The sequence below is a fragment of the Tasmannia lanceolata genome, unplaced genomic scaffold, assembly GCF_043159265.1.
Source record: "Tasmannia lanceolata isolate RefF3 unplaced genomic scaffold, GAP_Taslan_0.1 ptg000006l, whole genome shotgun sequence".
Lineage (NCBI taxonomy): Eukaryota > Viridiplantae > Streptophyta > Magnoliopsida > Canellales > Winteraceae > Tasmannia > Tasmannia lanceolata.
In genome coordinates, this window is record NW_027518683.1 from 28,161,541 (window position 1) to 28,179,532 (window position 17,992).

Here is a 17,992-nt window from a genome sequence, read left to right on the forward strand (position 1 = left end):
GTGGCCCACAAGTAAAAGTCGTAATGAAATATTAAGAAATAAATTCTTATCCTTTTCCATTGCCCAGGGACACCCCTCCCTGCAGATTACACATGCTTTATTTCCACCAGGCCACCTCCTAGCCAGGATAATGCACACCCCTTCTGCTTCACTATTTTACACTAAGCTACCTACCTCGCTTGTTCACTAGGCAAATCGCGATGGATTTTTCTGAAATTTTAGAGGGACCTAAATGGGTCTCTATCCTACCCTTGGGACGAATTTGGGTCACCAGATTATAGATTTACTTGGGTTTTAATCAAATCAAGTGCAAAAAGGGGTTCGGTCAAAATGGGGTGTCTACAATATGGACCTTGGGTCTCTTGGGCTTTTTACCTAAGGTATTTACCAATATTTCAAGAGCATTAAAAACCATTTTATTCTCCCTCTCTTGAAGATCATCACTCTCCATCTCTCTCTTATGCTATTCACCTTAGATTATCTTTGAGAGACCTTAGGACCTTGATTGTTCATCTTGTTCTTGTGAGAGTGTGTGAGCCTTACTTTAAATTAGCCTATCTAGAGACAAGCAAGCTTTGTTATTTTCATCTTCTTTGTATTTGGCACAAAGGGCGCCGTAGAAGACCCTTGGAGCGTGGAGCTCGATTTGTACAAGGCGGAAGGAACGCCGTATTTAAGTTCCTTGGAGAAGATAGTGGAATCCTCAAGGAGAATAACTTGAGAAGAGTGGAGTAGGTCTTGAGCTAAGACCGAACCACTATAAAAATCTTTGTGTCAAAGCTTCTTTGCCTCTTCACCTCTTCTTGTGTTGTAAGTTTTCACTATTGTTTTAAATACTAATTTTTGATTTCCTATTCAATCTAAAACTAGTGCAATCTAAGTTTTCCAAATTCTTAAAATTTGAAAAGAAACCCAATTCACCCCCTCTTGGGTTGCTAAGTGGAATTTCACTTGGTATATTGGCGACAACCAAGATTTAAACAAGCCCAAGGGACTCTGGGTTCAAATCCAAACCAAACCGACATGTATAGAGCTGCTAGCGTTCCAAAAAGTTTTTCAACACGTGTCAGGCATCCATCAGTCTCTAGGTAATTGCGACGGCCAAGATAGAAACGAACCCAAGGTTCTGTCAGTTTAAATACCCATTATGCCGGCGGAAATAATGGGTACGCTGCCGGATTTTTAGGTTTGCCGCCGGATTATAGAGTACGCCACTGGAATATCAAGGGGTACATCGGCGGAAATAATGGGTATGCCGATGGAAATAATGGTTACAGAGAGGAGAATAATGGGTACGCCGGTGGAAAAGAGAAGGGAATAATGGGTACGCCGGCGGAAATAACGGGTACGCTGATGGAAATAAAGGTTACAAAGAGGGGAATACGAATAATGGGTACGTCAGCGGAAATAATTGGTACGCCTGCGGAAATAATGGATACGTCGATGGAAATAATGGTGACAGAGAGAGGGATAATGGGTACGCCGGCGGAAATAATGGGTACACTGTCAGATTTTCTGAGTTTGCCTCCGGATTATCAAGGGGTACACCGGCGGAAATAATGGGTACGCCGATGGAAATAATGGTTACAGAGAGGGGAATAATGGGTACGCCGGCGGAAATAATGGATATGCCTGCTAAAATAAGCATAGGCTCTTACATAGGATTTCTCTTTGAGAACCTACAAGGGAAAGATCCAAATGGCAACCTTTTCTCATAGTAATGAGGGGCAATCCACTACTAGACCTCCCTTCTTCAACGGCTTAAACTATCCATATTGGAAAGCTAGAATGAGAGTGTTTTTAAAATCTTTAGATTTTGATGTTTGGAGAAGTATCCAAAATGGATATAATGAACCTAGTATTGATATAGAATTATGGGATGAAAATGAAAGAAGAGAATCCACTATCAATGCAAAAGCAATGAATGCCTTGATTTGTGCCTTATCTCCCGAGGAGTTCAATCGAGTTTCTACTCTTGAAACCGCTAAGGAGATTTGGGATATGCTAGAGATAGCTCATGAAGGGACAAATCAAGTAAAAGAGTCCAAGATGAATCTTCTCTTTAGAGAGTATGAACTATTCATGATGGACCCTAATGAATCCATTGCCGAAATGCACACTAGGTTCACAAACATAACAAATGGATTGAAATCATTAGGTAAACAATTGACTAGCAAGGACTTGGTTACCAAAATACTTAGGTCTTTACCAAAAGATTGGGATCCCAAGGTCACTACCATTGAAGAAGCAAAAGACGTATCAAAAATAGGCTTAGAAGACTTAATAGGTTCATTAATAACTTTTGAAATGGTTTTAAAAGGAAGAGAAACATTAAACAAACAAAAGGAAGATACAAAAAGGAAAGGAATTGCTTTTAAAGCAAGAGTTGAGAGTGAAGAGGAAGAGAGTGATGAAGACACACAAGATGATCTTGCTCTCTTCACCAAGAGATTCAAGAAATTTCTCAAGTTCAAGAAAGGAGGCAACTCTAGCCAAGGAAGAAATAGGCCTTCAAACAAAGAGGAGATGAGATGCTACAAGTGCAACAAAGTTGGTCATATACGGCCAAATTGCCCACTCATCAACAACAATGACAAGGATAGGAAGAATAGAAGACATGGGAAAAAGGCTTTGTGTGCGGCGGCTTGGGATGAAGGGAGTGCTTCATCCGGAAATGAATCCAATGGAAAGGATGAAGATGACCTTTGCCTTATGGGACTCGCCGATGTGACACAAGATATCTCTATATCTGAGGTAAATGATGTTGATGATATGTCTCATGAATTCTCTAATGATGAACTAATTTTTGCTTGTGAAAAACTTCATGAAAATTTGGATTTACAACTCGCAAAAAACAAAACAATGAAAAAGTCCTTACAAAATGTCACTAGGGATTTTGGGTTCATGAAAAAAGAATTTGATTTGCAAACCAATACAAGTGAAAAATTAATTCTAGAAAACAAGGCTTTGAATGAGGAAGTAGACAAATTAATCTTTGAAAATAAAAGCTTAAAAGAAGAAAATGAGAAACTTGTTTTGAAATGCAAAGAACTCGATTTAACATTTAAAAAATTCTCATGTGGCAAAAATAAACTAGATGAAATTCTTGAAAATAAGCTTGTCTCTTTAGAAAAAAATGGTCTTGGTTACCAACCCTTTTCTAAAGGAAAACCTCAAGAAATTTCTCCCACATCCATGCTAACACTAGTGCCTTTATTCCCACTTGTCATTATTGTGGTAGAATAGGACACTTAAGGTTTGCATGTAATGTTAAGAAATCAAGAGCATCTAAATTTATGTGGGTTAAAAAGGATGAGCTTTATGATATTGCTAACCTTGAAGGACCCAAGAAAAAGTGGGTACCTAAAACTTCAACATGAGGTTTGATTCTTGTAGGTGTGCTTGAAAGGAAAACCCTCAAAGGACAAGTGGTTCTTGGATAGCGGTTGCTCAAGACACATGACGGGAGACGTAAGCAAGTTCGCCTTTGTCACCATGAATCATCAAGGAAATGTCACCTTTGGGGATGATACAAGAAGCAAAATCATCGGTGAAGGTACCATTAAAATTAAGGACATTAAGGTTGAACATGTTTTGCTTGTTGACGGTCTTTCATTTAACTTGATAAGCATTAGTCAACTATGTGATCTTGGTCACAAAGTTCTTTTTGAAAAAGATAGATGTAAAATTTTGAATTCCAAGAATAATGAAGTTGAATTTGTTGCATATAGAGATGGCAATATGTATTCATTAGCATTAGAAGACCTTGAAAATCAAAACATCCAATGTCTCTCCGCCATGGATGATAACCCTTGGTTATGGCATAGGAGACTTGGTCATGCTCATATGGATTTAATTTCAAGATTATCTTCTAAGAATCTTGTGAGAGAGTTACCTAAACTCAAATACATTAGAGATAAAGTTTGTAGTGCTTGCATTCATGGAAAACATGCTAAAGACTCTTTTAAACCCATAAGTGTATTATCTACCTCCTGTCCACTACAACTCCTTCACATGGACCTATTTGGTCCCATGAAGATTAGTAGTAGAGGAGGCAGTAGATATGTGTATGTGATTGTTGATGACTACTCTAGATTCACTTGGGTGTTGTTTTTAGCTAGTAAAGATGAAACCTTTAAGAAATTTGTCAACTTGTGCAAGTGAATTCAAAATGAACAAGGTGTTTTCATAAATGAAATTAGAAGTGATCATGGAACCGAATTCGAGAACATTGAGTTTGATACCTTTTGTAATGAAAATGGAATCAAGCACAATTTCTCGGCTCCAAGAACTCCTCAACAAAATGGGGTAGTTGAAAGGAAAAATAGATTACTTATTGAAATGGCTAGAACCATGTTAAATGAGCACAATGTTCCAAGAAACTTTTGGGCGGAAGCCGTTCACACGGCTTGCTATATTTTAAATAGAGTGCTCATTAGACCTCACCTCAACAAAACACCTTATGAATTATGGAGTGGAACACCCCCCAAAGTTAGCTATTTCAAAATTTTCGGTTGTAAATGTTTTATATTAAACATGAAAGACACCTTGCACAAGTTTGATTCAAAATCCGATGAAGGTATCTTCTTAGGCTATTCAACCCATAGTAAAGCTTATAGAGTCTACAACAAAAGAACTCAGATTGTGGAAGAATCCGTGCATATAAAATTTGATGAGTCATTTGAACCTCCTAAGGTCATTAATGAAAATGATGAAGGTGTCAACCCTCTAGAGCTTCATAGCCAAGTAAAGTCCATTGTTCAATCCTTAGAAACTCTTGATCTAGAAGGTCAAACTATAGAAGAATCTCCAGTAGAAGGTCTTCCCAAACATAGTAAAATCATGTCTAGTCACCCTTCTACCCAAATCATAGGTGAAACCTCACAAGGAGTTAAGACAAGATCTCACTATAGGAATGTTTGTGCCAATACGGCCTTCATCTCCCAAATAGAACCCAAGTCCATAAAAGAAGCCGAAAAGGATGAATTTTGGATGATTGCTATGCAAGAGGAACTAAACCAATTTGAGAGGAACCAAGTATGGAGGTTAGTTCCTAGGCCTAGTGATTACCCGGTTATTGGGACCAAATGGGTGTTTAGAAACAAACTCAATGAGCATGGAGATATTCAAAGGAATAAAGCTAGATTGGTGGCCCAAGGTTACAACCAAGAGGAAGGTATCGATTATGATGAGACCTTTGCTCCGGTTGCTAGATTGGAAGCCATAAGGATGCTACTTGCATTTGCATCCCACCAAGACTTTAAGTTATATCAAATGGATGTGAAGAGTGCATTCCTAAATGGGTATATTATGGAGGAAGTTTATGTTGAACAACCTCCCGGTTTTGAGGATTTCAAATACCCTAATCACGTATATAGGTTGGACAAAGCCTTGTATGGTCTAAAGCAAGCTCCTAGAGCTTGGTATGAGAGGTTTAGCTCCTTCCTATTAGAGAGTGGCTTTCAAATGGGCATGGTTGACAAAACCTTGTTCATTAAAAGAAAAGAAAAAGATATGCTTATTGTTCAAGTCTATGTAGATGATACAGTCTTTGGTGCTACCAATGATAAGATGTGTGAAGAATTCGCACAATCCATGCAAAAAGAGTTTGAGATGAGTATGATGGGAGAGCTTACCTATTTCCTAGGACTTCAAATCAAACAATGTAAAAATGGAATTTTCATCAACCAAGAGAAGTATAGTAGGGAACTCCTTAAGAAATTTGGCATGGATAGCTCACAAATCAAGCCAACTCCTATGAGTACTTTCACCAAATTAGAGAAGGATGAAATTGGCAAACCGGTTGATGAGAAAAAGTTTAGAGGAATGATAGGTAGTCTATTATATTTGACCGCTAGTCGGCCGGATATAATGTTTAGTGTGTGTATTTGTGCTAGGTTTCAATCGGCTCCTAAAGAGTCTCATTTGAGTGCCGTAAAGAGGATATTCAAATACCTCAAAGGAACTCCCTCTTTAGGTTTATGGTATGAACGATCGAATGAATTCAATCTAGTAGGATTTTCGGACGCCGACTTTGCCGGTTGTAGAATTGATAGAAAAAGCACAAGTGGCACTTGTCAATTCCTTGGAAGGTCTCTAGTGTCTTGGTTTAGCAAAAAACAAAACTCGGTAGCCTTGTCTACTACTGAAGCAGAATTTATTGCGGCCGGCGCTTGTTGTGCACAAATCCTATGGATGAAGAACACTCTCATGGACTACAATCTTGCATTTAGTAATGTTCCAATCCATTGCGATAATACAAGTGCCATCAACTTGACCAAAAATCCAATTCAACATTCTAGAACTAAGCACATAGAGGTAAGGCATCATTTCTTAAGAGATCATTCTCAAAAAGGGGATATTGAAATTAAGTACATCCACACCAATGAACAATTGGCGGACATCTTCACAAAACCCCTTAATGAGGATCGATTTTGTGACCTTAGGATTGGACTCAACATTTGGAGTTTGGATCAAGTGAAAGAGTTTGCACATGAAGCATGAATAGAAGCCAAAATTCTCTTTGTATATGTCTCTATATATATCTTTTACTTTGCTAGTGACTACTTGGTTTTAGATGATCCAAACCTAACTCTAAAACTCACTCAATTGGTATCCATAGCCCACTTCATTTCAAGGGGGAGTTGATACCTTCACCCTAATTAAGATACCTAAAACTTGGCCATGTGCCATCATCTAAACTTTCTGTAAGTCACATGTGTGAATCATGCATTGAAATATCATATGTTCTCCTTCAATTCAATTAAAAAAAAAAAAAAAAAAAAAATTCTCGGAACTCCGAGATTGTGTCTCGGAACTCCGAGAAAATGGACAGAAGGAACCTAGAGCGATTCTCGGAACTCCGAGACCATTTCTCGGAACTCCGAGATTTGTCCAGGTTGTTCTCGGAACTCCGAGAAAATGTCTCGGAACTCCGAGAATCTGGACAGTAGAAAATCCAGAAAAATGCGTATGTTCTCGGAACTCCGAGAAAAATTCTCGGAACTCCGAGAATCTGGACAGTTGAAAATAATAAAAAATGCGTGTGTTCTCGGAACTCCGAGAAACTTCTCGGAGCTCCGAGAATCGGGCCAGGAGCGTTAAATGCCCTGGACCCGGTTCGTTTCTCTCATTTTTCTCTTCTCCTTTTCCCTCTTCCTCTACTCCTAATCAAACCCTAAGTCCCTAATCCTTATTTTTTCGTCCTTTTCCTCATCCCTCCACATCTAAAACCCTCTTCTCCCTTCAAAATCCATCTCTTTTTTTTTAAACCCTAGGTTCTTACATTAAAACCCTAAGATTTCACCTCTTTTTCGTTTTCTTTTCGTTTTTTTTTCTTTCCTTCATTCCCTATTTCTCCACTTTTCTTCCATTTTAGGGCTATTCTCTTCTTTTTCCATTTTCCTTCTCTCTTTCTCTCTATTTCTCTCTCTTTCTCTCTATTTCTTCTCTTTTCCTTCTTTTTTAGGGCTAATTCTCCTTTCTATTTTTTTTTCTCTACCCACATTTCCACTAAAAATGCCTCCTAAAACCAAAAATCTTAACATTGGAGCTTCCTCTCAAGTTGCCGACCCTGAGTATGTTCCTGAAGACTTTCTGTAGACACCCCATTTTGACCGGACCCAAGTTCGCTGTGCTTGGGCGAAACCCTTTTTAATCACCAAGCTAGGATCCCGGATTGCATCATAAGATAGATTGGGGTCTCACCAAGACCCCCGCCGAATTTCATCAAAATCCGATCTGATTGGTCAAATAAGACGAGCCGGGAAAGAGGGTGCGCATTACAAATCAAAAGGGGGGCGGATTATCCTGTGATGGTCGCGCCCAGGCCAAATAAGACAAAAATGGCGGGCGCGACTCATCCTTATTTGTGCGCCCATCAATTGGGGGTGCGAATATCAGCACAGTTGTTTTAATATATAAAAAAAAAATCAAAAGCAAAAAAGAAAACACTGTTCATTTTCTCGTGAGAGAGAGTGAGAGAGAGAGAGGGAGAGAGATTTATGATCTTCTCCGGTGCGTTCGACCGGAGCCCCGGCCGTGTCTCGATCTCTTCCTAGATCATTTCGACCGGAGATCCGGTAATCTTATCACCTTAAATCCATAAAAAGAGTGAGAAGAATCAAGAGAATTTCAGAGGGGTAATTTCAGATCAAGAATTTCAAAGAAGATCATTTTCCTTTTTGTTCTTTCTTCAAATCAGGTAAAATCCCTAACCTGCTCTTGTTTCGATTTGGTGTTTGTGTGGCTGTCTATGATTAGATGTTGTTATGAAGATCCTTGAGTTTTGTTTTTAAGGCATGATCATAGTTCTAATTTCGTGATTCCGATATTTCTTCTTAATTCATAGTCGGAATGTAGATTTAGCTAATGTGTTTGATACAGGATGTGTGAATGGAGCTGGGTGTTTGCTAATTGTTGAAATTTTGTAAAATAAGAGATTATGATTTCATTGCTTCTTGTATTTTAATTTTATATCATTTTTCCAGCTTCCTTGAATCAGCAGACTTCGTTCTTTCCTTTTCTTCCAATGATGCTTAGCTCTAGGCATAGCAGGGAATTAATTTATTTCTTCTCTCTGTAATGAGTTTGCTATGAGTACTTCATGAAATTTTTGCAAAGTGGATACTGATCAGAGGCGTTGATATTGGCATCCTTAGACTTTGACACTCACATAAAGATAATAGTTATCTTCAATTTTTCGTCATTAACTGTGCTTTAACCTTGAAGATCATAGGTGTTAAGCGGATATATTGGTTGCATTATGTGATTCATTTCCTTGCCTGTGTGTATTGGTCAATGTCCCATTCCAATTTGTAGAATCTGCATGCATTCCATTAATTTCATGTTTCTTTGTGCAAAGGAGTGAGGTAGTTTTGTATACTCGTTCAAGCGAGGCACCGCTTATATGGGTGCTGGTGGTAACTGATATAATATCAGCTTGTTGCGATAATTGCATTGAAATCTTGTTTGATTGCTTTTAAAAATTGATATTGAGATTGCCAAGTTTAATGAAATCGGTGAAATGTTTTATAGTGTAATATTCAATGGGCCTGTAATGAGCATTGTGATGGGAGTGTGGCCATTGTTATCACCCATACTTTTATATTGTTGGTAGCCATCTACAATTTTGATAAGAGTAACCTTTCTCCAAATCATGTTGGCATCCGCTTGGGATTATTTAGATAGCTGCCCTTGTCCATAATCTAATGGCCGGGGCATTTCGCTTATCTTGCTTCTATTCTGTTGGGTAGCTTATGTTTTACATCAGAGAACCATCATGGTTTTGATGGCTCTCTTCTCAAATTGCTAGATATAAGGTGATTAGCAAAATGGTAAAGATATGATTGCAATAAAGTCATTCTCTTTAGGAGCTGGCTTTATACTATTGTACTGTGACAATGGTTGGAAAGCATATCTATTCAGGCATACCAAGCGCAATCATTGAAGAGATGAAGAAATCTTTGATGGACAGCTATATGTCTGCTGAAATCTGCTTTGGCTGAAGTACTTACAAGATGGCTACTGTCTCAAACAAATTGGTTGAGTCTTATGGTGATTCACATGATATCCAAAAGCATGAATTTGATTTGGGAGTATTTGTTGGGGACTTGGCTTTTGAGGACGATTCTAGCAGCGACGATGTGTCATTGGAGGGGCTATAACAAGAACTAGAAGAATGTAAGAACGATGATGTAATGGCTAATATATTAGCTAAAGGCACAAAACTGTGGGAATACGCGAAGAGTGTTGAAAATAACATACGCCAAGTTGAACTGGACTCAATTCAGGACTATATAAAAGAAAGTGATAACTTGGTCTCCCTACATGATCAAATTCGTGACTGCGATAGCATTTTATCACAGATGGAAACTCTTCTTGGTGGATTTCAGGCTGAGATTGGTTCTATAAGTTCAGAAATAAAAAGCCTTCAAGAGAAATCCATGGATATGGGTCTGAAGCTTAAAAATCGCAAGGAGGCAGAGTTGAAATTGGCAAAATTTGTTGAAGACATTATTGTTCCTCCAAGGATGGTTGACATAATCGTTGACGGAGAGGTGAATGACGAATTTATGAGGACACTTGAGTTACTGAGTAAGAAGCTGAAATTTGTTGAAGTTGATCCTATGGTGAAAACATCAAAAGCTCTAAAAGATGTTCAGCCTGAGTTGGAAAGACTAAGGCAAAAAGGAGTCTCGAAGGTATTTGAGTTCACTGTTCAGAAGCTTTATGCATTGAGAAAGCCCAAAACAAATATTCAGATTCTACAGCAAAGTGTTCTCCTAAAATACAAGTATGCTGTTTTCCTTCTTAAAGAGCATGGTAAGGAGGTTTATCTCGAGGTTCGTGCAGCATACATTGACGCAATGAACAAGGTTCTAAGTGCGCATTTCCGTGCTTACATACAAGCATTGGAGAAATTACAGCTGGATATCGCAACATCAAGTGATTTGATTGGAGTAGAGACCAGGAGCACTAGCCTTTTTTTCAAGAGGGCGAGAACCTTTGAGGAATAGATCTGCTGTTTTTGCATTGGGGGAAAGGATAAACATTTTGAAGGAAATTGATCAACCTGCATTGATTCCGCATATAGCTGAAGCAAGCTCTCTCAAATATCCCTATGAAGTTCTCTTCAGGAGCTTGCACAAGCTTCTAATGGATACTACTACTTCAGAAGATCTTTTTGGTGATGATTTCATTGGGGAAGAATCTATATTCAATGAAATATTTGCAGGACTATTTGCGGTAATTGATGAACATTTCAATTCAATCCTTCCTAGCTGTTTCGATGCAATTGGTCTATTGCTTATGATCCGCATAATACACCGGCACCAGCTAGTTATGTCTCGGGGGAATTCGATGCTTTCTAGTTATATGTAAAATGGGCTTGCAATTGAAGCCCTTGATTTGTTTTGTGATAAGTAAGAGGCTAGTATTGAACCTGATACAGTAACCTTAGTGAGCGTCTTTTCAGCTATGGCCTCTTTATTTACCATAAGAAAAGGAAAACAAGTTCATGGATTCCTAATTAGGAGAGGTTTGGTCGTGGATGGCTCTCGTGGTAGTTCACTTGTGGTTATGTATGCAAGGTGTGGAAATGTGGATAACTCATGTAGAGTATTTGATGCAATTAAATGTAGTGATTTGATGCCGGACCGTGTTGCTTTCCTTGAAGGGGCGATGAAGGCGCTAGCCCAAGCCCATCCTTAGGGGACTTGCTCAGTCCAAGTAGCATACCCCTCCTTTGTATATAGGAGACTTGCCCAGTCTCATTCTCTTGCTAAACCTCCTCTTTGTGCGTCGTTTGGTTTTGGGAGAACACCCTACTCGGCTTGGCAGCATACCCCTACCCTTATGGGTATTGGGTTGCACATTTGTTGCACCCTAGGGCTAGGCAGCTGTCTGGCCCGGCTGGGTGTTTTACCTTTGGCAAATATGCACAGGGTCTCTTATTCCTTTTTACGTCATTTGTGTCTCGGAGACAAGCCTTGCCTCATGTAGAGAGTTTTCCCTTTAGGAGGCTTACCTAGCCTCAAGTTAGAGTGGCCTCCTCTTTTAGAGTGAGTCTTTGACTCGGTAGTGTTATTAGAGAGTCTCTGACTCATTTGTTCCCCCTCTTTAGTGTTGTTAGTTCGGAGTTTCTCCTTTAGAGTTGTTGATTACTTCGCTTTGATTAGAGGCTAACTCAGTCTTATTAGAGCTTTGCTTGCTTGGGATCTTGGATCGTTTTCTCTCTTCTTGGGGCGCTATCTTTCTTGTTGTGGTTCGTCTCTTTGAGGCGTTAGTTGCTTGTTTGGGGTTTCCCCTTTTGGATTTAGGGCTTTGCCCTAGTTTGTGGTTGTTCTTGCGTGTTCCCTTTAAGATTAAAAACATTTAAAGGTTTAGAGCATTAGAAAAGCTTTAAAATCCAAAAACATTAAATATTTTAAAACTCAAAAACATTAGAAATTAAATCAAAAACATTTGAAAACTTTAAAAATATCAGAAACATTTGAAAAACAGAAAAATCCAAAATCATCTAAAGTGTTGAGTGTTTCTTTTTAGAAGTGTAGTTTGAGAGTTCGTTTCGAACTACGTTGGCTTGATCCCTTTCAGCAGGGTACGTAGTGCAGCTTGGGATCCACATCCCAAGTCCAGCCAAATCTTTAATAAACATTTTAAATCTTTCAAAATTACAAAAATATTCAAACTATTTTCAAAAAGATCTTCCTCTAGAGTTAGGAGTATGTCCTAGCTATTTAGGTTGTGTTATAGAGTTAGGAGTTTGTCTTGATTTGTATTGATATGGTGTGTCCTGTCGTGTGAGTGTCCCTAGAGTTAGGAGGCCTCGAGTCGATCGGTTAGACATTTAGTCGAACCGATGGCTAGACTAGGCATATAGTCAGCCTATGGTTTTTCTTAGGACGCACAGCCTAGTTATACCTAGGATGTAGGACCCACCTGCATTAGCTTAAGGCTAATCAATCTGCATTTAGTTAGGGTATATAGGGTGTCCTAAAATCCACCACTCACTGGAATTTAAATAATAGTACGAAAAGCTTTAAAAATTAGTTGAGTCTAGTGGAATCGAGTCTAGGTTAGCGGTTCTAGATGGTTAGGCATCGTAGTTTAGAATAGGGCATCGAACTACGTGGACTCCGATTCTTCCTGAGGCAGGGATACGTAGCGCAGCTAGGATGGATGGCCATTCTGGTCCGAGTCCAGTCCTGCATTAGAGTTTTAGGATTTGTCTGTTTCAGTCATATATAGTATGGATTTGCGTTTCATGTTTTGATGTGTTTTCTTACTTTCTTGTACTGATACTATACCTTTAGCTGTAGCTTGCATGTGCGTGTCCACCAGAAACTTAGACACCCATTAGGCATGTCACTTATAACCTAGCTTTGCTTAGGTAGCACATCTTTCATTTTATGTTATGTGTGTTTATTATCTCTATCCTCAGGAAATGCATGCTTAGGTAGACGATTCCTGAGGATTGTTCCCATTTCACATAATTTTTACCCAAACTTCTTTGGAGTTAATGAAAATGGCATAAGAGACCAAGTGCTTGCACTCGGACGAATTGGGGGTGCTCCTCAGACCTTCCCCATTCGTAATCAGGCACGAACCCATATATATTTCTGGTTATCCATTACACAGAGGATTTGATTTTAGGGTTCCATGGCATGTCCATGGATGGCGACTCTGAGTTTATTTTAGGTATGTCTCGATTTCGAACCTCGGTTCCGAATCAAGACATATCTCTTTCTTTTTATAGCGCCACTCGTGCTATGCTATGAGGGTGGCATCCATTTCGAGAGTTCCTTGGCAGAGCTCTCATTCACGTGGATGATCCAGAGGATGGTGTAGGGACTAGTTCGCCTCACTCTACTCCTTCGGATCGGGGTCCACAGCTTCTCTTCAGGAGCTTGCACAAGCTTCTGATGGATACTACTACTTCAGAAGATCTCTTTGGTGATGATTTCATTGGGGAAGAATCTATATTCAATGAAATATTTGCAGGACTATTTGCGGTTATTGATGAACATTTCAATTCAATCCTTCCTAGCTGTTTCGATGCAATTGGTCTATTGCTTTTGATCCGCATAATACACCGGCACCAGCTAGTTATGTCTCGGAGGAATTCGATGCTTTCTAGTTATATGTAAAATGGGCTTGCAATTGAAGCCCTTGATTTGTTCTGTGATAAGTAAGAGGCTGGTATTGAACCTGATACAGTAACCTTAGTGAGCGTCTTTTCAGCTATGGCCTCTTTATTTACCATAAGAAAAGGAAAACAAGTTCATGGATTCCTAATTAGGAGAGGTTTGGTCGTGGATGGCTCTCGTGGTAGTTCACTTGTGGTTATGTATGCAAGGTGTGGAAATGTGGATAACTCATGTAGAGTATTTGATGCAATTAAATGTAGTGATTTGATGCCGGACCGTGTTGCTTTCCTTGAAGGGGCGATGAAGGCGCTAGCCCAAGCCCATCCTTCCGGGACTTGCTCAGTCCAAGTAGCATACCCCTCCTTTGTATATAGGAGACTTGCCCAGTCTCATTCTCTTGCTAAACCTCCTCTTTGTGCGTCGTTTGGTTTTGGGAGAACACCCTACTCGGCTTGGCAGCATACCCCTACCCTTATGGGTATTGGGTTGCACATTTGTTGCACCCTAGGGCTAGGCAGCTGTCCGGCCCGGCTGGGTGTTTTACCTTTGCCAAATATGCACAGGGTCTCTTATTCCTTTTTACGTCATTTGTGTCTCGGAGACAAGCCTTGCCTCATGTAGAGAGTTTTCCCTTTAGGAGGCTTACCTAGCCTCAAGTTAGAGTGGCCTCCTCTTTTAGAGTGAGTCTTTGACTCGGTAGTGTTATTAGAGAGTCTCTGACTCATTTGTTCCCCCTCTTTAGTGTTGTTAGTTCGGAGTTTCTCCTTTAGAGTTGTTGATTACTTCGCTTTGATTAGAGGCTAACTCAGTCTTATTAGAGCTTTGCTTGCTTGGGATCTTGGATCGTTTTCTCTCTTCTTGGGGCGCTATCTTTCTTGTTGTGGTTCGTCTCTTTGAGGCGTTAGTTGCTTGTTTGGGGTTTCCCCTTTTGGATTTAGGGCTTTGCCCTAGTTTGTGGTTGTTCTTGCGTGTTCCCTTTAAGATTAAAAACATTTAAAGGTTTAGAGCATTAGAAAAGCTTTAAAATCCAAAAACATTAAATATTTTAAAACTCAAAAACATTAGAAATTAAATCAAAAACATTTGAAAACTTTTAAAATATCAAAAACATTTGAAAAACAGAAAAATCCAAAATCATCTAAAGTGTTGAGTGTTTCTTTTTAGAAGTGTAGTTTGAGAGTTCGTTTCGAACTACATTGGCTTGATCCCTTTCAGCAGGGTACGTAGTGCAGCTTGGGATCCACATCCTAAGTCCAGCCAAATCTTTAATAAACATTTTAAATCTTTCAAAATTACAAAAATATTCAAACTATTTTCAAAAAGATCTTCCTCTAGAGTTAGGAGTATGTCCTAGCTATTTAGGTTGTGTTATAGAGTTAGGAGTTTGTCTTGATTTGTATTGATATGGTGTGTCCTGTCGTGTGAGTGTCCCTAGAGTTAGGAGGCCTCGAGTCGATCGGTTAGACATTTAGTCGAACCGATGGCTAGACTAGGCATATAGTCAGCCTATGGTTTTTCTTAGGACGCACAACCTAGTTATACCTAGGATGTAGGACCCACCTGCATTAGCTTAATGCTAATCAATCTGCATTTAGTTAGGGTATATAGGGTGTCCTAAAATCCACCACTCACTGGAATTTAAATAATAGTACGAAAAGCTTTAAAAATTAGTCGAGTCTAGTGGAATCGAGTCTAGGTTAGCGGTTCTAGATGGTTAGGCATCGTAGTTTAGAATAGGGCATCGAACTACGTGGACTCCGATTCTTCCTGAGGCCGGGATACGTAGCGCAGCTAGGATGGATGGCCATTCTGGTCCGAGTCCAGTCTTGCATTAGAGTTTTAGGATTTGTCTGTTTCAGTCATATATAGTATGGATTTGCGTTTCATGTTTTGATGTGTTTTCTTACTTTCTTGTACTGATATTATACCTTTAGCTGTAGCTTGCATGTGCGTGTCCACCAGAAACTTAGACACCCATTAGGCATGTCACTTATAACCTAGCTTTGCTTAGGTAGCACATCTTTCATTTTATGTTATGTGTGTTTATTATCTCTATCCTCAGGAAATGCATGCTTAGGTAGACGATTCCTGAGGATTGTTCCCATTTCACATAATTTTTACCCTAACTTATTTGGAGTTAATGAAAATGGCATAAGAGACCAAGTGCTTGCACTCAGACGAATTGGGGGTGCTCCTCAGACCTTCCCCATTCGTAATCGGGCACGAACCCATATATATTTCTGGTTATCCATTGCACAGAGGATTTGATTTTAGGGTTCCATGGCATGTCCATGGATGGCGACTCTGAGTTTATTTTAGGTATGTCTCGATTTCGAACCTCGGTTCCGGATCAAGACATATCTCTTTCTTTTTATAGCGCCACTCGTGCTATGCTATGAGGGTGGCATCCATTTCGAGAGTTCCTTGGCAGAGCTCTCATTCACGTGGATGATCCAGAGGATGGTGTAGGGACTAGTTCGCCTCACTCTACTCCTTCGGATCGGGGTCCACAGGCTGGCGACTCTGCTGGGGAGTTCTTGAAACATTGCCTAACTCTATAAAATGCCATTTTTACTAACTTTGGAGAAATTTGAGTTAAAATTATTTTAAATGGGAACTTTATCGTTAGAATCCAGGGGCACCAGATAGGTGCGTAATTAAAACAAGGGATTCACACACTACACATCATACATTATCATATTTGTTATTTCTTTCATTATTTTTCCTTGTTTTTCCTTCTTGGCTCCACGGGATAGATTCAATGCGTACCCAACTGGGATGTCTTTACCCTGATGGTACTGTTGAATCTATTTCCAAGCTATGCGCCAGCGCTGCAGCCGTAAACACTAGGTGTACTTGTGTTTACAGCAGCCGATGAGCAATGAAGCATACTATGTATAACACTAGGTGTACTTGTGTTATACATATTAGGTATGTTTCATACGCATAGTACCCGATAGATTGAGTTCGGAGCCCTACTTTATTTTATATATTATGTATATACTTACTGACCTAGTGAAGCCCAACTAGGAAGTACCCGTGTGTATATTGCATTCATATAGGGTCGAACATGTGTTGCTTACACATGTGGAGCCTAGAGTTAGGAGCTTTGCCCCATTTGTAGACTAGGGTAGCTCATTTTATATGGCTACAACACGGTCCTAGCACACTCATCAGTCTGTCTTGAGTCGAGACTTCCTTGACTCCGCTAGATTAGAATTAGGGCTGGTGCCCCTGGTTAGGATTTGTGTGTATGTGTGTATACCTATACATACTGATTATGTATATTATGGTTCTCCTCTAAGTCAGAGATTCCTTATTCCTTTCAATCAGTTGTATTCATTCCTTATTTAGATCTAGATTTAGTCAGTGGTTTTTGACCGCTATTACCTTGGTCAGGTTTAGTCCTTCATCCGTTGATTATAGGGTTTGACCCATTGTTGTATATTCTCACCTTTGGTTAGTCCATCTGTTGATCACCTTTCTCTAGTAACCGTTATTCGGGGATCCCTTGTATAGCGTCGTTATGCTGCCGAATTTTTCGCAGAATATTTTGAGCATAACCGCTATCTCTTAGAGTTAGGAAAATCATGAGTTTACCTTGCGTTGACTTTCTTGTTTAGCCGTTATGCTGTCGAATTTTTCGCAGCACATTTTGAGCATGACGGCTACCCTTTAGAGTCAGTTTACTTAGTCTGGACCTTAACCTCCTCGTATAGCCGTTATGCTGCTGGATTTTATCCAAAAACATGTTAAGCATGATTGCTATTCTTTGGAGTCAGTCTACCTTGTCTTGATTCCCATATATACCTCATTCAGTAGGATTAGATCCTTATTTGTCAACCTGTTTTGTCTTGAGATCTGGCCGATAGCTCGTTTGCTGTCCTTATGACCATGGTCTATCATTTTTTATCCTCTTGATCGCACAATTGTTGATATTCATCATTCAGATTTTAGATCTGGTCCTTGACCCTACTTTTGTCATTTTTTATGGCCGTGGTCTATTATCTGAACCGTTGATTTTCCATTTGATCCATGTTCATCATTTATCTTTTTACCCTTGGATCATATCAAAATCATTGATGGAAAAGTTTGATCTTACCTGTATCCGTTGAGTGCATGATTATTGCTGAGATTAAAACCTATTTAGATTATGGGTGTTTATCATTCATACTCTTTCATATCCAAATGAGAGCAGTCATATCCAAAGAAGACCTAAAGGAGTGGATTGAGGTTTCTCTAATACCCTTATAGGTGTAGGTCATATTATTGCAGGTTGTTTCCCTTTGACCTTCAGAGACAGTTCCTCTTTGACTTTCCAAGTTAGAGTACCCATTGATGTG

General features: G+C 39.5%; 1 pseudogene; it reads left to right on the top strand.

Annotated features, from left to right (window-relative positions):
- Positions 1-9,487: 9,487 nt before the first annotated feature.
- LOC143878897 (vacuolar protein sorting-associated protein 52 A pseudogene) lies at positions 9,488-10,881 on the top strand (annotated as a pseudogene).
- The last annotated feature ends 7,111 nt before the right edge of the window (positions 10,882-17,992 follow it).